Consider the following 24,299-nt stretch of genomic DNA (forward strand, 5'->3'; position numbering starts at 1 on the left):
ATGGCAAAACATCGAGGGGGATGATCACTGGTCAGCTGATTGCATCCTGGATACCCAACCACCTCAAGCCACCGAGGTAGAGGAGCCGATCGGAGACGAGAATGCCAAACGCCGAAGCTCTCGCCTGGCTAGGAAACAAACCACCTCTTTAAGCGAGTGGCCGCTTCCCCGTCTCCTCGAGGCCTTGTACGAGCACAACATTCCCGATCCGGTCGGCGCTTCCCACGAAGAGCTTTTTGCATTTTTTCTGGACACTTGCCGTGTCGACCCTGCACCCTGCCCAGTATCCACAGATCCTGCCCCGTCCGCTCCGAGGAAGGCTACTGAGAAAAGGAAGAATCGCACGCCCGCAGGCCAGACTCGTCCCACCGAGCAAGAAGGTCCGCGCCCCCGCGTGTGCAGCAGCAACAAGCGCGGCGGGAAAAGCCGACGATATCCTGGCACTTCTGTCAAACATCCATTCCTCCATCATCAACATGGATTCCAGAGTTCAAGCACTGGAAACTAATCGAGCTGCATCCTCGCTGCCTTTTACTCCAGCCGGAACATCAGCCTCTCCACCACGGGACGTCTTCTCCCCGCCTGCCGATGACCCGTTGGTTCCACAGAGGTCTCTCAGAACCGCTATGCCCATGGCCTCCGGAGTGCCCTTTTTCCCACCTGCTTCAGCCATTTCTCAAGCCCTGCGCGCTCAAATTCTGTCAGGTAAAGACGTGAATCTTGTTAAGATTTTGCTTTGCTCTGATGTGAGCGATAGGCGCGTTGTGGACTGTGGGGATGTAGCAGTAACCCTGAAAGATAGTGACCCCCGGCTTTCTAAGACACTGACTCTGGCCGAATTCTGCGTCGCTTTTAGCGTCTTCAGAGACGTCATCTGCGAGGTGTATCTATCTCGTAGAGCCGAGCTCGACACATGTCTAACCATCATAGCCGACCTCGCCATGTTATAACGGAGAACTCTCTTTTATGACTATCATCGTGCTTTCTCTGCTAAAGCGGCAATGTTTATCCTGCGCTTTAACCAAAGACTGGACTGGTCAGTGGTCGATCTAGCCCTCATTAGCAGATACTTCACTGGACATTCTCCCCCTCTCATGCTCCATCTGCGGCTCCTTCTCTCACTCGTGTAATTTGTGTCCCAAATCAGTCAGTTCTCCCGCAGCTCCAGGTCAACCACCTAAGCCAGTTCTCGGAGAGAAGGTGACTTCACTCCCTACGCCACTGTGCTATAACTTTAACGAGAATGTATGTAGATTTCTTAATTGTAAATACTTTCACGATTGCAGTTACTGCGGGGACGGGCATCCCAAATCGGTGAGCCCAAGACGAGCCCGCCTCATGAAGAAGTCAAAGAAATAAAGCCGTCTACTCCAGTGAACGTTCCTGAGCTGGGGAAGGCGCTTAAAAAGCATCCAAACCAGTGTTTTGTGAATTATTTGATCACTGGATTAGTCCAGGGTTTTCTTGCGGGTTTGCTTTGCTTTCCCAAAATGTCATTTACATGTTGTAATCTGCAATTAGCTCTGAAGGAGCCTGAGGTTGTCTCCTCTTTGCTAGCCAAAGAAGTTAAAAAAGGATTTATGATTGGCCCTTTAGACAAGTCCCCCTTTCCTACAACTCGCATAAATCCTATAGGGATTGCCACCCGTAAATATTCAGGCAAAAAACGCCTCATTATCGACTTATCTGCGCCTCATAATAACGAAGCCCCGAGCATTAGTAGTCTTATTCCATTAGCTCCATTTTCATTGTGTTACGCTTCTATCGATAACGCGATTTCATTTATTAAAGAAGCAGGTAGAGGAGCATGGCTGGCAAAAGCGGACATCTCGGACGCCTTCAAAGTGATGCCACTCCATCCATCGCAGTGGCATCTGTTTGGGGTTATGTGGCAAGATAAAATGTATTTTTCTGTCAGACTCACGTTTGGCTGCCGCAGCAGTCCAAAGATATTTGATACATTATCGGAGGTGCTCTGTTGGATCCTCCTTAATAACTGCAAACTGCCCTTTGTACTGCATCTGCTAGATGACTTTTTGCTTGTTGATTATCCTGATTCAGTCCCAGGTCTTTGTATAGACACTCTGAAGCGCACCTTTTCATCTCTAGGAGTTCCTCTGTCTGAAGAAAAGACTTTGGGTCCACAAAAAGTGCTAGAGTTTTTAGGGATAACACTGGATAGTGAGCGGATGCAGGCCTCCCTTCCCCTAGAAAAACTGGATCGTATTAGGGATTTTCTGAGGAAGCACACGAGGTTTCAGTCTTGTCAAAAAGGGAATTACTTTCTTTACTTGGGCACCTCAATTTTGCCATGCGCGTCATTCCACAGGGCCGGTCCTTTATTTCTAGGCTTCTAGATATTGCTAAATCAGCAAAAAGTCTTAATGATATGGTAACTTTAGATAAAGGCTGCCGATCAGAGTTGCGTTTTTGGTCTACGTTATGCGACAATTGGAACGGCATCTCTTTCTTCTATAATGACTCGTTCGAATCCTCTGTAGCGTTTAAATTGTACACAGATGCTGCCCCTAGTGTTGGCTTTGGAGGCTTTTTCAATAATCAGTGGTTTGCTGATGTATGGCCAAAAGAGTTGACTTCCTTATCACCCGATATGTCCTCCATCGCCTTAATGGAATTGTACCCAATTGTGATTAGTTGTCTTCTGTGGGGTAGCCAATGGTCCAGGAAAAAGATTATATTTTATTGTGATAATGAGGCTACGGTTTATATTATTAACAAAGGTCGTTCCTTAGTGCCCTTTATTAATAGATTCATAAGGCGCCTGACTTGGTGTTCAGTGTTAGGTAATTTCATTGTCCGAGCTGCCCATGTTCCAGGTCTGGATAATCAAACAGCTGATTCCTTGTCCCGGTTTGATTTTCAGAAATTCCACCATCTATGCCCGGAGGCCGCACCATCCAGCCTAACCTGCCCTCCATTCAATCAAACTGTGCTAGATTAGATTTTCAATCCTTCATGGTCTCTGCTGCGCACTACATGCGATCTGGACTGTCTAAGGCTACCTTAAAATCATTTGATTCAGCCTGGTCTTATTTTTCTTCCTTTTGCTGTACCTTCTCAGTGCCTGTCTTGCCTGTTAATATCTCTTTAGTCTGCGCCTGCATTGTTTTGAATCTCGAAAACTTCAGCCTTCCTCCATTAAAGGTATAGTTGCAGGCATACAGTTTCACCTGCGCTGCTTGGATCCATCCGCCATCAGCTTGCTCCAAAACCCATCTATTCGCCTGCTGCTAAATGGTCTAAAAAGGGAGAAACCCCAAGGCAACGATAACCGTCTCCCTCTCACTCTTCTAAGGAAAATGATCACTCACTTGAGGAAGGGGTGCTTTGGTCCATATTCAGACTTACTGTTAGAAACTGTCTTGCTCACTGCTTTTTACGGTTTCCTTAGAGGGGGTGAATTCACTACACGCTTAAATTCTTTTGACCCATCTTATGATCTCACTATAGCTGACGTTACTATTAAACCTCACCACTTTTCTTTATTCTTGAAACATTCAAAAACAGATAAAGATAAAGAAGGAACAACAATCCTCATTTTTGAATCTAATTCTTCTTTTTGTCCTCTCACTTCCATGCTCCACTACCTGAGAAGCCGCCCTTACGCCAGCCCTCAGGATCCCCTCTTTGCTACGGAGGAAGGAAAGCCCATGTCTCGGGCTTGGTTCGCCTCTCGTCTCAGTCGCCTTTGCCAGGCCTGCGATCTTCCTCCTGATCGTTACACAACCCACTCACTGCGCATAGGAGCAGCAACTACAGCTTCAGCAATTGCTCCTGTCTCCACACTCAAGGCTATGGGTCGATGGTCATCCTCCGCGTATGAGCGCTACATCAGACCTGAAGCTCAAGACATCCTCGACACTCAAAAAGCTATGAGTGCTCTATGAATTGCTATTCTCAATAAAAGACGTGTGGCATAACTGCAGGCCTTAGTCATGTTGTCAAGTGATCACGTCATTAGTTATCTCCTGGAGGTTGCCATAGCTTTCCTGCTGGCTGATGATCGCTGTGTGGTTGTTGGGGGTCTATCTCTGTTCTGCCTAGACTGTCCATCAGGCTTGTGCAAAATTGAATTGAAACTGCCTCTTAAATTCCAATTCAATTCTTGAATTTCACTTGCATTTCAATTGAGGTAGCAAACAGGAAGCAGAATTGCAATTCGAATTGTGCACAACCCTGCTGTCCATGTAATTCTTGGATCTGGTAAGACTTAGTGCCATTAATGTATAGCTCCCTCCTTTTGCTGCACCTCGTGCTGGCTGGAGGTTTGCCGGTGTGGTGTTTTGGGGATCTACTTTGCTGCTCTCCCTGCCTTAGGCTTTCTGTGTTGGCACACGGAAGGGTAGGGAGGTCCCAGAACAGAGCCATACCGCCAAATGTAACTTATTACATATCAATAAACTATTTTGACTAAAGTGGTCCTGACTGAACTCAACTCCCTGCTCTACAAGATATCTATTCCAGAAGAGTACTCCAAAGAGCCCAAAAGATTCTGAAGGACTCTTCTCATCCTAACAATGGATTATTCCTACCGCTGAAATCAAGAAGACGCCTATGTAGTCACAAAGCCAGAACTGAGAGACTCAGGAGAAGTTTTTATCCCCAGGCCATCCGAACTCTGAACTCACACTATACTGACTTTGCACACATTCACTCCTCAGCACTCTCAAACATTTCCCAACTCTGAACTCACACTATACTGACTTTGCACTCATTCACTACTCAGCACTCATGACACCCCCCCCCCCCCACACACACACACACACACCTACAAGACTTTTGGCACTTTTACATCCCTCTCCCTATGCTACAGACCTTTTATTTATTTTCTTATTTCATCACACATCAAAACACACACACACACAGACACACATACCTGACTTTCTCCAACTTTTGCACATCTTCATAGAACTTTTTATTTATTATTTTTGATTTCTCCTCCATCTACCCATGTCCTTGATTGCCTAGCCTTGCTAAGAAAGGCCAAGTGCCTGTAGGCCTATTTGTTTGGAACATGCTGTTTGGCATTACATTTGTGAAGTCTCCAACTCCTGATGTCACCTTAAAGTACTTGACAGGTCTGTCTTTGACAGGTGTACTTTATTATGAGGCATTTTCACTCATGTTCCAGCAATTGTGAACATCGCACACTGTGGATTCTGCACCATTTCGTCTCAATTTAAGTCTATTTGAAATGGGCGATTTCTTTTTTTTAACCACAAGCTCCGCGACCCACCCAGAATGGTTCCGCGACCCACTTTTGGGTCCCGACCCACCAGTTAAGAACCACTGCTCTACATACTTACAGCACACTGCCCCCACCTACCCACACACACACTACACACACACACACACAGTCACTGCTCCACTCCCCCCCCAATACACAGCACATTGTCTCATGAGGAAGCTTCTCCAACACACATATTGCACACTGCCCTCTCCACACATACACAGCACACTATCCCATCTCCCCTGTCATCCCCCCAACACACACACCAAGACCCCTGGCAGTTGGGTTAGCCCCTTGAGCCGTGGATCTGCCCAAGGTTTCTTCCTTGGTAAGGGAGTTTTTCCTTGCCCCTGTTGCTCTTGGGTGCTCCTTGTTGGTGCTCCTTGTTGGTGCCCCCCACCCAATCCCAATCCTCCCCCACCTTTTTTATGCAGCCTTTGCCACTTAATCTACTAAACCCCTCTTCTACTGCACTTTTTACCCCCCACATTAATGCACAAATAGGCTGACACCAGACATAATTTCACTGCATTTCTTACTTCCAGCATGTGACAAACTTCCTTGTATCCTTGTATCCTTGTATTGAGCGCATGTTCATTGAGCAGGAGAGGGAGGAAGAGCGAGGGAGAGCGGGGCAAGGAGAGGGGGTTTACTTACTGTTTGGTAAAGTTGAACACATAGTCTACAATGAAAGCAACGAGAGGTATGGAATTATTATTTATTTATTGTTGGACAACGTAGGCTACCGGTAAGGAAAGCGGGAGTGTGTTGCTTATACAGCCGCGTAAGCTGCAAAGCACGGCGTGAAACACTAGAAAGGGTGTGTCGCGGTTCTGCCTTTTCACACCGCGATACAGTATCGTGGATATGAGTGTCGTGATTTCGGTTTCGAATCGCATATCGTTACAGCCTTACGTCATAGCGTTCTGGAAGCTTGACTGTGGAGTCAGAAGGTCGAACAGTTTCCCGAATTGGACCCTGAGCAGGAGATAGCATGGCTGGAGGTGGAGGCTGGGTTGCACCGATCCGTCGGACTTCACGGATTACCTCATCCAGGGTAGTCCGAATCTCCTCCAGACTACGTTGCTGGATAGCCACGACTTGGCCTAGGTCTGGACTTGGCACGGGTGGTCCAAAAAGTTGTGGAAAACTATTTTTCCTTTGTGGTAAACTATTTTACTTTAGTAGCCTACAGTTGCAGTATAGCACGCTCATGTCTGTTGTAATGCTAGTAACCTGTTGCACAAATATAACATTCAGTAGTAATAGTAATATCTTTATTCATGGATGAATGTTCATACAGTGTTGTACATTTGTGAATTACGAGTATTAGTCCAACTGTTGCACTCGCAATAGTGTTGCCAATTTAGTTGTGGAAGCACATTTCACCGTGATATTCGCGCCACTAGTCGGTCACATGACTATTGGATCTGAAGGCTACTGTTATGCTCCATTCGTGGTCTTAGAGTGCCATCTAGTGGCTAATGTTTATAAAGACACGTTGCAACTCCAGATTGCATTGGCTTCTGATGATTCCCATTGCTGTTCAGCATTTTGGTTGTTTGCACAGCAATTATTTATTGCAAGCAATTATGTATATTGCAGAGTGAATATTGTTTAGTGCTCATTAGTCTGTATATTGTGTGCATATATATATATATATATATATTTTTTTTTTTTTTTTTTTATGTATGTTATATTCTTTATGTACAATTTATATTTATATATTCTGTATTTCTTTATTTACAGAAAACCACACACACACAAACACACCCCCACTTAAACACACAAAGAACACATACCATTGCAAGCAACAAGCACTTCACCTGCTGGAACCGGATTTCAATAAATCTGTTGAACAATACCAAAGGTTGCAGCGACTCTCTTACCGGAGTGCATAGCCAGTTCGGGTAGCGCCAGCAAATAATGCACACGGACTCTTGTATTTAATTTCCAAAACAAAACTTGCACAAGGGCAATTAATCAAACACACAGGAGATAACAGGCAAAATAGAGAACAAGCAATGAGAACAGGCCAGCTTCCAAGGTTCAGTAATGAACAGTCCTTCGGCATCTGAACCGATGCAACACAAAGAGAGGAAAAACAGGAGGGTTTAAATAGGGGCGTGGACAGGTGCAGGGGATTAACTGAAATAAGTGACTCATTAGTAGACCGGGGATGGTGAGTAGAGTCTGGTAATTGGTGTTGGAAGGGGGCAGGGCTGTTACAAACACTTTTCTTCGCAATTAATTACACCTTTCACTACTCTTGGCTGTAGAAGAGCAATCTTCATAGGCAGCAGAGAGCTGGTGTGCCTTGACATGAGCCTTTGAACTGGTAAACTGTTAAGGCCTTCTGTTGGAGTGTTTATCCATGCCAGCACTGCTTTCCATGTGTCTTCTCCATCCATGGTACATCTTTTGAGTAAAAGCTTAGCAATTTTTACTGCTGATTCCGGCTTTGGCTGTGATATGAGGATGAGGTTGTGTGCTTGAAGTCCCAATATTCGACAAACAGCTGAAATTCGCCGATGTTAAAAGGGGGGCCATTGTCTGAGAAGACAGTGTGGGGTATGCCATGCCTGCTGAATTGTCTTTTACATTAGAGATGCACCGATATGGAATTTTAGGGCCGATAACCGATAATTATTGGTTTATTGGGGCTGATACCAATACAATAACCAATATTTGTATATATATATATATATATATATATATATATATATATAAATAAAGGGTACAAAAGGTTTTTGATTTACCTTTTTATTTTCTCACATGTAAACACAAGAAAGCTAATTTAAATTGTCAACTAATGCTTTGGATCCACTGACAGAAGATAAGATCAAAAACAAATTCAAAGGAACTTTCACATTTTCAATTAACCTGTTGAGGAGTACGGTCACAAATATGTGATCAGATGCAGCTGGGCCCCTGGGAGTACGATCACAAATATGTGATTAGAACGTTTTTGAAAAAACTTCTATATCATGACACAACAATTACCCTCAGGGACTCTTCTGCCATTAAAACACTTAACGTGTAGTACTTTGTATTCTGGACTAGACTGTCGTGTGTGTGTGTGTGTGTCATCAGTAGGGTAGGGGAGAGGGTGTGGTGTGTTACTTGGGAGACATGAGTGGCAGGTTTTTCTTAATAAACAAAAGAATTTATGCTTTCTCGCATGCAATCCTGTTTCGCTTTTCATCGATCACATGGCCAGCTCCAGAAAACAGATGCTCGCTATCCACACTAGTAGGAGGGGCCGACAGGTATTTCTGCGCAGTATTGGAAAGCAACTCTTATTTATTTTCCAATATTCCAACGGGCTCTGGTCTTGTGAAATAAGACATTCTGCAAGGTATCCTTGCAGCTATAAAGGGAATGATAAAGAACACGTTCTGTTGAATATGTCTACGAATTCACAACTACTGTAAACAACTACTATGTTGGTCATAGGCATATTCTCAAGTTAACACAGCTACCTAAAAAAAAACGTAGCCTACGACTGCCTACCTGTGTTTGTACCGGACTACCCTCCTGTTCCTGTGTCATGCTGTCGTTCTCATCCAGAATCTCATCATACATGTCCAGCAACAAGCTTCTTTCTCTCCGGGGCCGCTTTTCTGGTGTTTCGTAGTTTCCATCACATCAGTTATCCCTGCATTGGACGTTCTTTTCCACTTTTTGCCGAAACATTTCCACAGCTGACACTTTTACGCACCGGTCAAAGTAGCGGTCCTTGTATCGTGCGTCAAGGATTGTTGAAAAGCAGTAAAGGGGCTCTGAATTAACATCATTGAATCGCTTGTTTTAGTCGGCGACTAAATTTCCAAAGTCAGACAGAAATCATGGGAGTTGTACTGGAATCGCGGCACGCTCCCGTCAACTAGATCGTTAAGTGTAAGGTGCCAATCTTAGTGGTGTTAAGTCAGTCGGAGTCAGTCCTTTTCTAGTTTTGCCGTTACGACAATATCAAACATGTTTGATATTATCGCAAGTCTTTCTAGTCGTGGCTCATGCAAATAGTGACGTGAACTATAAAAACCAATAGTGACCTCTCTCCAACACCAAACAGGAAGGGGCAAAGTAGGCGACAGCTGTAGCCTATATAATTATTTGTTATTCTTATAATATTTGTCATTTCTTATACATATTTAGTCGGCTTCCACGTGACAGAACAACTCTATATCGGTTAGGAATGTCACGCATGAAACAATGCTGCAGAAACATGAAAATACGACTTTGAGTTTAGTAGGCTATAATTTCAGTTCCTGTTTATCTATTGCACGATGGGTAATAATTTAAAGGAATCTAGTTGCAGTCTTGCAGTGACCCTGCAAGATCCCTAGTCATTGCAAAATCATAGTCTGTGACTTAAAACTCTACTACTTGTTTTTAGATGTGAGAGGGTCTGAGACTCTAGTCTTTCAAAATCTTCTCCAAATCTTTGCAAATCTTTCCAAAGTCGGTCAGTGTAAGGAGGGCTTTAGATGTTTTGACTCCGTGGTCTGATGTCTCTTTCCTCAACAGTCGTTTCAAAGCTTCTACTGAAGGGATTACATGTGGCACATGAGCACATGTCCCTGGTCAACTGTTCAAATGGTTCAAGCAGGGTCACCATGTTTTCTATCAGAGTCCACTGATTGAGGGTAAACTCGTGATCAACTCCATATGCCGCTATTGCCCGTTTCTGTTCTATCAAAGACTGCAACATATAAAACGTGCTGTTCCAGCGGGTTGATACGTCTTGTTTGAGCATATTTGCAACCCAAGCTAGCAACACCACTCTCCTCTATAGCCTTTGCCAGATTACGTGCATTATCCCTGATCACAACATGCACATTCTCCTTGGTCAAGTGCCACTGTTCAAGCATGTTTTCAAAAGCACCAGAGATTGCCGCTGCAGTGTGAGAGCCAGCCAACATCGCTCGTCCATATGTCCATGGTAAAACTGTTGTCTTTCGCTGTCGTGAGTATGCTGTGTATGTATTTAGCAATGACATCATACCGAATCGGGAGACAAACATCTGAAAAGACTTGGGATAGTATAGCGGGGTTAAAAATGTTCTACAAGGCCGCGGAACCCTGTGTCTTCTACCACTGAGAAGGGCTGATCATCAAGCGCCATGAATGCAATCATTTTGTCGTTGATTTGTTTCGCTTTGGGGCTATCTTTGACAAAATTTTTTACTTTCTCAAATGCCTCTGGTATTGAAGTGACATTGAAGCATTAACTCCTGCAGGTTTAGTTTTCGTAGCGGCTTCTAGCCTAGAAATCTAGACACACCCTACCAACTCTCCGTTGGCTTGCGAGCTGGAAAAATTTAAGTTCGATAGGGCCAATCACATTGTGTATAGAGACGTTAGGCGGGCTTAACATAATGATTGATGGCAAAGTTGCAACGGTTTGGCTTGAATTCCCTCCCTGTACCTCTGTTCAGTTGGCGTCAACGTCCTTGAGGCAAAGGTTACAGGCTATCCATTCTGCAGAAGGGCTGCTCCAGGGCCTGTCTCACTTGCATCACACTGGAGAGTGACTTCTTCATTGAGGTCGTAGTATCTGAGGACAGGGTGGCGTATGGCTAGATCCTTGATGATGTGCAAAGCTGCATCGTGCTGAGGGAGCCAAGCCCATTCAACATCCCTGTCAGTCAATCGCCAGAGTGGCTCACACACATCTGAAAGGAGGGGTAAGAATTTGGAGAGATAGTTAACAAATCCAAGCAGCTGCTGGAGAGACTTCACATCATGTGGTGTTTGCAAGTTCTTAAGCCATCGCCTCCTCTGTGCAGTGATTTAGGGTGGGACGCTAAGGACTAGTCCTAATAAAAATTTTAAGATGACTGTAACGTCCTGACTCAAGGACGAGACAAAACACAAGGGCACACGCCACACCACGAGTAAATTTGTAATAATTTATTTAGAGCACTTAACAATAAACAACAGATCATTAAGAAAAACCCTGAATATGTCAATAGTCAGTGGTGTAGGCAAATGTATGGATGCATTGAGTGAATGTAGCAGTGCTAAAATAAAGAAACAAAACAAGTACCCAAAACCTAACAAAACCCAGACTCAGGTCTGCCGCTGCCACCAACAGCCCTACGCCCGCTCTACACCCACAAAGCATCAGAATGGCATTTTAAAGCCAGGAAAATAATTCACTCCTCAACAGGTAAATAGGACCTGACTCACCAACCTCAATGTCATGTTCTATCCAATTTGTTCTAGATGGAACATCACCGAACAACCCTGTATGTACATGAATTAACTCTGACAGATCACGAGCATGACCAGAAGGCGAATGCCTGAACAGAACATCAAGGTTGGCTAAAGCTTCTGAATTCTTCAAACGACCCCGCAACACCCCCTCGTCCGGTGCAAAGCTCTCCTCCTCCCCACCGACTATGGGCGAGCTACTACCCGACACCGTTGAAACACTTAAAGCAGCATTGCCACCATTGGCATCCAAATTTCCTGTATGAATGAACTGATAATAAGGCTTCATTACATGAGCATGATAAACACGACTGACTTTCCTACATGAAGGAGTAGAAACCAAGTAATTCTCCTCTGAAACTTTCTTAAGGACGGTGAATGGACCCTCAAACTTAGCCTCAAATTGAAAGCTGACTATTGGACGCAAAATAAGAACCTGATCGCCAGGTTCAAAAGTCCGTTTCTCCACGGTACAGTCATATCAAAGTGCTTCATCTTTTGTTGAGCCTTTTCCAACCTGAGTTTTGCCACTTCTCTTGCACGATACAGTCTTTCCCGGAACCCGTTCACATATGCCACCAAGTTCTTTGGCGGATCTGAGGTGCCACTCTCGTCACGTAAGGTAGCCAATAGACCTTTTACACGATGACCGAAAACTAAGTCATTGGGACTAAAACCCAAACTTTCCTGGACTACCTCCCTTGCCGATAACATCAACCAGGGCAATCCCTCCTCCCAATCACGATCAAGTTGAATGCAGTACGCACGCAACAGCGATTTTAGCGTCGAGTGGAACCTTTCCAACGCCCCCTGACTCTGCGCATGATATGCCGTGGATTGATTGTGCTGTATACGCAACTGCTTTAAAACTTAAGCGAAAAAATGGGATGACAGGTTGGAACCACAGTCACTTTGTATGATTTTAGGCACCCCAAAAACAGACCTAAACTGAGACAAGGCCCTCACCAGTGATCTAGCTGTAATCGTGCGCAATGGATAGGCTGCAGGGTACATTGTACTTAAAAACATTACTGTTAACAGGTAATTGCTACCACTTTTAGAACGTGGCAAAGGGCCCACACAGTCTATGATAAGATGTTCGAACGGCTCTGTGATGGCAGGTATGGGACGCAATGGGGTTGATTTCAATGTCTGATTGGGCTTACTTGTTATCTGACAAGTCTTAATATGCAGACACATCTCTCTTCACCCGTGGCCAAAAGAAATATCGCAGTATGCGATCGTAGGTCTTCCGCACACCCAGGTGTCCACACTGATCATGGGAAACCTGGAGCACGGAATGGCTATACTTAGTAGGCACGACGACTTGAACAATTGGTTCACCCACAAAATCTTCCCCATGTGGAACCCACTTGCGCATCAGTACCCCATTCTGCACAAAATAACCACGCGCTGTACTAGACGCATCAACACCAGACAAAGCAGAGGCAAACAATTCTGACAAGGCCGAATCTTGTTGTTGTTCCTTACTTAGATCATCAACAGACAAAGGAAAAGGTAGATTGGCAAGATCAGGCACAGGCAACACATTAAAGCTAACCTCAGTCTCTTTAGTTTTCTCCGTTTTAGCAGTGCGGCTTGAGGCGCGTGTAACTACACACACTGCATCGCTAATGTCAGTCACTACATCCTGGTCCGGACCAACAGGATCCGGAGGAGAAACTGCCGAACGCGACGACGAAGCCCACACACGCTCACCTGCAAGCTCGTTACCTAGAATCAACTGTACCCCCTCAACAGGCAAAGCTGGCCGTACTCCAAGCACAACTTCCCCCTGCACCAAGTCAGATTTCAGGATGACTCTGTGGAGAGGAACAGAGAAAGTGTTCAAACCCATTCCCCGGATCAACACCCCGACTCCCGTATGTGAACGCTGTGAGAAAGGCAAGACCGATAGCAATATAAATGAATCAATTGCCCCTGTATCTCGCAAGATCTTCACTGGAACATGCTCATCACTGCCCACAAGAGACACATAACCTTCTGTAATAAAAGGAGAAAATGTCACCATGTTATGATCCAACATGCTTGGCTTCGCTGGGGCTTCCAATTGCTGCTCCCCACCAACAAATGGAACTGGCGCTGCCAAAGCACTAGGTTTACCATGTGCATTACCATAATGTTTTGACTTGTATCTCAGTGCTGGACAGTCTTTCTTCCAATGACCTCTTTCTGTACAATAATTGCACAACAAATTGAAATCTGAGCTACGATTAAACGTAGGAGAACAAAAGCGAATAGTTTGCCTGAAGCTAGAATCAGAACTAGGCCGATCAGAAAAAAAAACAGTATGGGTTAACACAAAATCATCAGCCAACCTTGCAGCCTCGTAAACGGATTTAACAGCATGTTCATTAATATATATGTAACAACTCTTATCAGGCACAGAATTTCAGGGTTCCTACACATTTTCCATTTAAAAATTCCATACTTTTTCCATACTCAAATTTCCAAACTTCTCGTTAGATTTTTCTGACCATATTCTCGACATTGCGGCCACTTCTGGTTTGGGATAACTCGGTGAAAACAAAGGTATGGACAACTGAAGTGAATTAAAAAATGACACTTAATATTCGTCCATTTAGCTTGGTCATTTTTAGTTGTATCTTAGTTGTATCATAGTTGTATCTTGACGATGGGGACTGACAGTTAAGCTACACAACAGTAGGAATGGTTCATTATGACCTGAGTGAAGTGATTAGTACTGCAAATGCAATAGTCTGGAAACACAAATATTTCTCCAAACTCTTGTTTCTTTTTTCCATACTTATCCAGACCTGGAAATTACTAAAATCAAATTCCATACTTTTCCAGGTTTTCCATACTGCGTAGGAACCCTGGAATTTTGAAATTGTTCCAAAACAATGAGATTAGACAGATCTTGGAAAGTGTTTACTTCTTGGGCAGAACACCAACGAGCAAAATGTTTATTCAACTCACGCATGAACTCCAAATGAGTCTGTGCATTTTCCTTTTTGCAAGAACGAAAACGTACACGGTAAGCCTCTGGCACAAGCTCATATGATTTTAACACGGCGTCTTTAACCTTAACGTAGCACCCACTGTCTTCCCTACTTAGAGAAGAATAAGCCTCTTGCGCCCGCCCAGTCAAAACACAAGACAGCAAAAGTGTACGCTCAGTGTCAGACCAACGCCTAGCTTCCGCAACTCGCTCAAACAATATGAAGAAAATGTCTGGATCTCTCTCATTAAATTGCGGAACTAATCTCAAATTCTGTGTCGTATCAGACGAGCCCACAGACAACTCATTAACTGCTGATTCTGGCAGAGTACCCTCCTTAATCATATCTAATTTAACTCATTGAATGCCAAGCTGTTTTCGGGAGCTTTGTCCTAGAGTGCCAGCAATCTAGACCATTGTTGATGATTTTTGTACAGCCACAGCATATTCCGTGTTATAGCTATGAACACGTAGAATAGCTCGATTAAAAGGTGAGACTTTAAGCTCTCGGTGGGTGCAAACCGTGTATTTCTACACGCCTCTGTTCCTGAGAAATCCCAAGCTAAACAGTGGCTAGTTTTCATCAAAATCGTTTTTTTCTAGAAATGGAGATATTACTTGTGTAAACAGTCCGGGAAGTGATCAGCGAGACCTGGCGAGACTGCCACCTAGTGATAGACCCACGAAAATGGCCTGGTTTTGACCTGACGTGCATGCGTCACTGATTCGACTTAAAGCGGCAACCGAGTTATGATAAAATGTCCAGATAAAATGTCCAGATTGTGCGTTTTCATGAGTTTCACGATCGTCATATATTTCATTTCCATTCATCACAGAGTTCCCAAAATCACATAGAAGGTGTGCTAGAGTGTCTAGTTTCGTAATTTAAAAAAAAAGCTAAAAACGTAATATTACGTTTTTGGCACTCAACGCATGGGAAGGAAAAACTTAATATTACGTTTTTGGCACTCAATGAGTTAAGGTTCTGCATATCTAAACGAGCTTTTTCCAGCTGCACTTTAGAAATTTCGGTCTCATAGTTGAGTTTATCGCGCTGAATCTGCAGCAACAACAAATCTTTTTGCTGATCAAAAGACAACGCGCTACTACCCCTGTCAGGCGGCGAACTCGGAGAAGCTTCTGACAAAATTCCTTTCTCAATTAAACCCAACCGCATCCTTTTTCTTTTCAGTAACCGCCAGCTGATAATGCTCCGCAATCTTCAACAATTCATTCTTTGTGCAACTATAAAACACATCCCAAGACGGAGATCTCACAAATCCGTCGGCCGACATAATCAAACCACAGCAAGTGCCAAAGGAAAATACTACCGTGCAACCAATTTGGAGCGCTACCCAACTATCTACGATACCTACCCGCAAAGTACTCTCACTACAGTAAACCTACCTCTTCATGCGGCTACCGATGAGGGGTATTTATGCACGGGTCAGAGCAACCGACAAAGAACCTTTATCTTCGGCGGGCGGCTCTCACACTGATTCCAGCAGAGATCGGAACGTGACAGTAAAATCTGCAATGAACCTCACACCGCGGAAGTGCACCCGAGCAAAAGCTTCTACTCACCTTCACCGCAACACTATACCCCAGCCCCAATGTGCCTCAAAGGAAGCACACCGCTACACCTCACAGGGTAGTTACTCCAAACAGACAACTTATTATTATTTTGCACATAAATGAAAGTACTTACCTTACCGCAATACTGGCAAACGCCCTCAAAAACGCTGGAACAAACAAACAACTTCCAAAAGTGGACGCGTCCCTACCATAACAAACTCAAACCAATTAGGCCTACCGCTCTTTCAATTACCAAGACTTCCCATCGGTATCACCCAATAAGAAGCAACCAAAACCACTGCCTAAAGCAGATGGACCAACAAAGAACAAGTAGCCTACAAATTAATTACAGTAAAATTAACCGGGTTCTCTCAAGCCATTTAAACTGACCGGACTCGAGCCCCCATTTTGTAACGTCCTGACTCAAGGACGAGACAAAACACAAGGGCACACGCCACACCACGAGTAAATTTGCAATAATTTATTTAGAGCGCTTAACAATAAACAACAGATCATTAAGAAAAACCCTGAATATGTCAATAGTGTCAATGACAAAATTGTCCCCACCAATATTTTTGTCAGGGTTGTGCAGGAGGACCCAAATGCAAGACTCCACCAGGCAGAGTTACGGACTAAAACAATTTATTAGGGGTGTGACTTTCGAAACCGACGTCTCGAATCAGTGTCGAGGCTTCGAAGCACAAGTGTTTCGAAACATTGCTTCGAAACGTGGTTCAAAACAGCCATGTCATGTGACCACTGCTTCGAAACATCGTTCAAAATCCCCATGTCATGTGACCAAAGTTAAGTGAACCTTCGGTGCATTTCACCGGTGTCGGCAGGCGTGCCCGCGCGTTCAATTAACAGTGTAACTTTCTCTTAAGCAATAACTATGATGGTGTAGTGGTTTGTGAGGGCGTTTTTTGCATGGTAGCCCAGGCTGCTCAAATGTGGTTCGATCCCCGTTTGATTTGTAAGGTATTGTTTCAGATCGTATCTGTTTATGTTTTCTTACTTCACCATTAACCACACAGTTTCAACTAAACTCTCAGAATGGTCAAAAATCGAGAGTTTTTATAAGAAAGTGATTTAGAGAACACATAGTGGCAGCGATAAGATTCTCTTTATTGTAAGTTCATGTGGTCTCCCATCCAGTAGTTGACCAAGGGCATGCTGCTTAGCTTTTGACAAAGAGTGAACACAGGTAACACAGCAAGCCACGAGCTTTAAAGACTACATCTCCAATACGAAGCATTTGACAGATTTGTTTCACCCTAAACAGCTCTGAGGTATCGGAATTGTTTCAAAGCTTCGGAACAATTTGGCACAATTGCTTCGAACGTTTCAGTGTTTCATAAAGCCTCGCTTTGCCCATCCCTACAATTTATTTCTACATGAACTTAACAATTAAAGGCTAACTTACAACGGGGCTTTGACAAGACAAACAGAGAGACAAGCCGACAAGGAACAGAGAAACAGGAGGGTAGAAATACACATACCAATTAACAGAAAGACAGAGGACTGGACGAAACCAACGAGACAATAACAGGGAACAGGTGAGGAAGCAGAAACGGAGGGAAAACTAACAAGACAGGAAGCACAGACCAAATAAGGAGATGGGGCGGAGACAAAGACAGGTGACAGGCAGGTAAACACAAAGCACATGGGGAACAGGCAAGACCAAAACACAGGACACTACACAAAATGGCCACCAGGGTGGCACAAAATCATTAGTCCAGTCCAGATCCTGACAATTTTAGCAAACTCATTTGTGCTGCTGATCATTCCGACAGCCAGCACAACAGTACAAGAAACGTTGTCACTTGATTGGCTGAAAAACCGACGTGGAGGGGGGGAAGGGTTATCTGACACACACGCTACAAGCACGGTGAGTGTCAAAGCACAGGCTACTTTGCACTGGCAGTCAAGCGAGCGGGTGTGTCAACGACAACGGTAAGTTACCAGGGCTGTCTGCCAATACATACCCCATAAAAGGCCAGAGTAAAACATTTTGATATTCCCTTTGCCCTTCAGCATGCACATGTTTGCCCCTTTTTGTGGTTTGTAGATCAGCTTTGTCACCCAAGAAGAAGAAAGGGGACATACAAAGCAAAGCAAGTGTTTTGTTCGTTTAAAAAAAAAGTGTTTGTCCGAAGGTTTTACGTGTTCGTCTCGTCTTACTACGTCGTCCTACAAGTACAGCAGGCAGTTTATACTTGATATCTGCAAAAGCAAGTTTTGCAGCGTTCTGGACTTTGCAACAGAGACGCTAAAGGAACTCAGACTACTCCGGCCTGCAACAACACCGGACTCGCCTGCTACTCCTCCCCCGGAAAGAAAGCGTCGGAAGCGGTGTGCGAGGAAGCAAAAGAGGGGCAAGTGCGGAGGCGTCCGGGCCAGGCTAGGCTAGCGCCCAGCCCAACTCGCCCAGCCATACCATCCATTCTCCTGGCAAATGTGCGATCACTGGACAACAAAATGGATTACATACGACTGCTGAGATCAACGAACCGGACAGTGAGTAACTGCTGTGCTGCTGAGACTTGGTTAAATGACAACATTCTGGACTCTGCTGTACAACTGGAGCATGCACCATGCTATCGAGCAGACAGGGCCATTGTAAAGGGATGGTGCCAGGACAATGTAGTAGTATGCAAACATTGCTCACCACTAGCAGAGTTTATGATCATAAAGTGCCGTCCTTTTTACCTGCCAAGGGAAATTACTGCGATTCTGCTAGTCGCAGTATACATCCCGCCCACCAACAATAACAGCGATAGGAATGCGGCTCTTAGTGAACTGTACCAGGCTGTCAGTAAACAACAGACGGCACACCCAGACGGTTTCACCATCTTCGCTGGAGATTTTAACCATGCAGACCTTAAAACTGTTCTTCCAAAGCTACACCAGCATGTTGATTTACCAACAAGAGGAGACAACATCCTGGACCTGGTTTACACTACACACAAAGGAGCATACAAAGCCACCCCCCTCCCCCACATTGGACTTTCTGACCATATCACTGTTATGCTAATGCCTGCATACAGACAAAGAGTAAAAGCAAAGAAACCGGTTCGTAAGCAGGTAAAAGTGTGGCCTGAGGGAGAGTCCGATGCTCTTTAAGACTGCTTTGACACAACAGACTGGGAAATGTTTAAGCAGGCAGACACTTACAACAACCAGACAGACATAGAGGAGTATACAGACACTGTAACCTCTTACATCACCAAGTGCATCGATGATGTGACCCACACAAAAGACATCATCACTCAGGCTAACTGGAAGCCATGGCTGACAGGGGATGTCCTCAGGCTGCTGAGGGCCAGAGACAAAGCCTACAGAGCTGGGGATGAAGCTGGCATGAGAACAGCGAGAGCCAACCTATCCCGTGGCATCAAGGAAGCAAAAAAGGAATACACTCACAAGATAACCACCCACTTCAAAGACAGCAGCAGGAACGCACAAAGCCTATGGCAGGGCATTCAGGCCCTCACGGACTACAAGCCCGCGCCACAGAGCTGTGAGAGCAACATCCCTCTGCTCAACAATCTGAACCGCTTCTTTGCTCGCTTTGAAGCACAAAACAGCACTTGCCCACAGAAGACCCCTCCCCCTCCACACGAGCAGCCCCTGTGCCTCTCTGCCGACAGCGTGAAGAGGACACTTGCTGCTATCAACACCCGTAAGGCAACAGGCCCAGACAACATCCCAGGTCGTGCACTGAAGGACTGCGCTGAGGAGCTTAACGATGTCTAAAACAGACATCTTTAACACTTCCCTTAAGCAAGCCATCGTCCCATCATGTTTCAAAGCTGCCACCATCATACCTGTGCCGAAGAAAACTGCTCCATCCTGCTTCAATGACTACCGCCCCGTGGCACTGACACCCATCATCAAGTCAAGTCAAGTCAGTTTTATTTGTATAGCGCATTTAACGTGCACAGAGTGCAACCCAAAGCGCTCCACATATAAGACAATGTCAATGACACATAGACTAACAAAGACAATAGCGGACGGAGCGGCGTAGTCGCCAGCGTACCCGTGACACCAAGACAGAACTACATTTAAGAAATAACAAACGCAAAAGATGCCGGACGGAGCGGCGTAGTCGCCAGCGTACCCGTGACACCAAGACATACAAGACAGACAACAAACAAATTAATAAATAAAATAAATAAAAATTAAAGATAAAAATTAGTCCAATTTCCAACCGGCTGAAAATGTCCAAGGGCAATGATGACTCGCGTGAAACTGCGCACAGCTGTGTCTCCACAACCGATGCATGCAACGCCAACAAAGTTCTTCATCTCACTGGCAGTCTGGAGATAACGTGAACGTTAGTAGGGATCGACCGATATGGTTTTTTCAGGGCCGATACCGATATCAATTATTACCAAAACAGGAGGCCGATAACCGATATGTAAAACCGATATGCCAGTTGTCAAAAAGGGGGGTAGATAGTAAAGGCTATATGCTGCAAAATTTAATTAAAAATCATTTAATTATGCAAACTTTTCTTTCTTCTTTTGATACACAATTGTCTATCAACTTGCATCACTTTGCAAGTGTAAATCCTGTGTATCATGTTAAAGGGAAACTTAGCAGGATTTCCCCCTCTGCTGGAGAAATTGTGCATTATGCTATTTCAAACTGTGGGAAAAGGTAACGATAAAGCACATGGATTTGTTTACAAGCTATAGCCTAGCGAACGGTTAGCATAAGTTTGGCAGAACTATGTGGATGTTACAAGGTAAGAAACACTAGTGTTAATTTTGTCACCTATTTTTAATTTAGTCTTAGTCTTGTGATGAAATGTCCTTTTTAGTCTTTGTCATATTTAGTCATTCAAATATCATTTTTGTTAGTCAAGTTTTAGTCGACTAAAGGTCTCGTCATTTTAGTCTAGTTTTAGTCAAAAGAAAACTAAAGGTATCTTAGTCTTAGTCAGTTTTAGTCAACACATTTTAGTCTTTTTTTTAATAACAAATTATTTCTGATTACCATTTGAGTCAAATAGTGTTTCACACATCTCAATTTTCCAACAATATTGTGTGTCCACAGGGCTACTCGTCTGTTATAATTACTCATTCTGATTTTTTGTCAGTCAGTATGTTTACATGCACAGGTAAGTCGAGCTACAGTTATAGCTCGGCTGGGATTTGACCATAGACAGTAAGAGATTTGACTGGACCACTGTCATATTCGTAGACCAGTGTTTCTCAAAGTGTGGTCCGGGGATCACTGGTGGTCCGCAAGCTATCCCAAGTGGTCCGTGAGCAGACGCGGTAAAATATAATATAGATGAGTTGTTTGCAATATTGAACCAACTTGTATGTAAAAACAGTTCTGCAACACTGTCTATGTAAGATATGCCAGTTTAAATCATGCAAAGACAATAAGCAAGGTGGTTCAGTGAGTAGGTCTATTGTTTTGACTAATTATAGGCTACTGTAGAAGTAGGTCTAATCTTTTTTTTTTTTAGCTAGGGTTAGTTAAGTGGTCCTGAAACTGAAAAAGTTTGAGAAACACTGTCGTAGGCCAAAGTATTAATGTTTTACTCCGCCTTGCTAGATGGCGATATGCGCCCAAACACAACACATTCCCCAAACAGACTCTCCATCTTAGCCATAGCTAACTTGCTAGCGAACTTTCCATATTAGCTTACTTGCTAGCAAACTTTGCATCATCAGTCTAACTAGTTAAATAGTTGACATTACATGATGAACATTTTCGTATGGACATTCTGGGGGATGTTAATTTGTATGAGAGAAGCTTCAACTTCTGGGTATGTAGCATTGTGGCATAAAGCTTAGGTAGTTAGCTTGCTAACTCTGGCAGAAATATTCAGTGTTCTTGTTCCATGTAGTTTCGTGTTGCAGCCACAGGGTTGCAGCAACAGCACGTAGACTAGCCTACAGGAAAACTGTTGCGTATGAACTCATTTGGAATATTTTGAAAACGTAACAGCTAGATATTCTGTCTTCTCATTTTGTAGACGAAAATGTAGAGAGATTTTATCTTAGTTTTTATTTCATGCAAAACATTTTAGTCTCGTCTTTTTTCGTCAACAATAATGTATCTTAAAGGAACACGCCACCCAAAATCAGTAGTGATATATGTTCTTACCGTAACTTTCACGAGTTGAGTCGTACCTCTCCCGCGTCGGTAGGTGCACTCAAACGCTCTGTCGCGCGGCGCGAATGTGTTAGCATGTTGCTATGCTAGCGGGCTCTGCCGTGGCCGTAGAGAGAGGCACATAGCAGTATTCAAACACCTCCACGTTTTACCTACTTAAATACAGTTGCAGGAGTAGTTGATGAAAAATGTTAGGGCACACAACATGAAACGTGACGATTTTCCAAGCGAATAAACATGAGAACTACAATGTGTGGCGCAATAGCACTTGGGAGTACTTCGACCTAGCGTGGTAATATTATTAACACCTAATTGTAGATCCTATCCACCACAGAGTTTAGAATCCATGCTGGATCGACCCTCAGCCTCTCCCTCCCCTCTGAGCGAGAGAGGCACACACTAGAGGTGGTGGCTGGTTGTTTTAATGTAGGCTATATGGGTGATGCAGCGCTGCTGACGTGAGGCTAGAAAGCCCTTGCCTGTTCTAGAAAGACTGATCTAATGCAGCAAATATATTAAAAGGCAAAAGTCGTACATTGGCTAGGCCTATCCCCAGAATATCAGCAGCAAACTCAGTCTCTGTCGCGCAAAACAGTCTCCAAATAAAACGCACATCGGCCTGTTGCCTATTCTGCCAGCTTGTGACAATATATCGTCCAAAATGCTTGATTGCATTGCATTCTCCACATTTTTAGCTACATTTTCATGTACCACATCAGCATTTTTGTTCAGTGAATCTTTTGTAAATTGCTTTACAATTACCGTCGGGCCTATAGGCCTATTGCCTGGCTTGCCTCAGCTTCGGTCACGTCCTTTTACAATTTTATCATTGTAATAAAAAACGCAATTTGCCACATAATTTCAGCATGCTCCTGGCCAACTAATTAATGCCTATTGTACTTTATTTTTTGCAAAAAGAAAGAAATCCTTGAAGTCATTCACATTATAGGCTACTTTACACACTGTTATGTCAGGTTGACTGACAAGCCTGTTCTGAAGACTCCCATTCATTTTGACTGCACGAGCGCGTCTTTTTCAGACAGACATCGCAATTAATTTTATAGCAGGCCATCGGACAAATATGACGCCTCGATATTAAAGAAACTCCGACTCCATTCATTCTGAAAGTCCACCGCACAACAATGCAACGTGCATGTTCACATTTTTAGTAACAACCGCCAAACTTGCTTGCTTGCCTTACACATCTAAGTTTTCCGACTATTTTTCTTACCTTCTTTTTCCGCTGTGGATGTTAGTGAGTTTGTAGAAGTTTTAGCTCTTACGTTCTGAACATCTCGCACTGCCATCGCCCGATGTCATTTCTTAGTCATATCACTCTCTGTCTCTCTTTTAAATGCCTATTCCCTGAATGGTAGGCTACAATTATGTGTTTTATATATAGGCTAATATCTAAACAAAATAACCCAGGCAGTCTCATCTAGGATATAACACAGGTTGAAGTTGGTTCTATTTAGGGAGGTGAACATCTGTAGATGACTCAGAAATGACATCGGAAGACAAGGAGTGAATATGGCAAGAGGCAAGCCGAAGTCTGCTGACAAGGGCCCGACGGTAATTGTAAAGCAATTTACAAAAGATTCACTGAACAAAAATGCTGATGTGGTACATGAAAATGTAGCTAAAAATGTGGAGAATGCAATGCAATCAAGCATTTTGGACGATATATTGTCACAAGCTGGCAGAATAGGCAACAGGCCGATGTGCGTTTTATTTGGAGACTGTTTTGCGCGACAGAGACTGAGTTTGCTGCTGATATTCTGGGGATAGGCCTAGCCAATGTACGACTTTTGCCTTTTAATATATTTGCTGCATTAGATCAGTCTTTCTAGAACAGGCAAGGGCTTTCTAGCCTCACGTCAGCAGCGCTGCATCACCCATATAGCCTACATTAAAACAACCAGCCACCACCTCTAGTGTGTGTGCCTCTCTCGCTCAGAGGGGAGGGAGAGGCTGAGGGTCGATCCAGCATGGATTCTAAACTCTGTGGTGGATAGGATCTACAATTAGGTGTTAATAATATTACCACGCTAGGTCGAAGTACTCCCAAGTGCTATTGCGCCACACATCGTAGTTCTCATGTTTATTCGCTTGGAAAATCGTCACGTTTCATGTTGT

General features: G+C 44.0%; 1 pseudogene; it reads left to right on the plus strand.

Annotated features, from left to right (window-relative positions):
• The first annotated feature begins 476 nt into the window (after positions 1–476).
• LOC143109648 (uncharacterized) lies at positions 477–2,962 on the plus strand (annotated as a pseudogene).
• Positions 2,963–24,299: the final 21,337 nt, after the last annotated feature.

This window comes from Alosa pseudoharengus, unplaced genomic scaffold, assembly GCF_046254945.1.
Source record: "Alosa pseudoharengus isolate Yale_2024_CS ecotype anadromous, Long Island Sound unplaced genomic scaffold, YU_APseudo_1.1 YU_APseudo_1.1_scf_10, whole genome shotgun sequence".
Lineage (NCBI taxonomy): Eukaryota > Metazoa > Chordata > Actinopteri > Clupeiformes > Clupeidae > Alosa > Alosa pseudoharengus.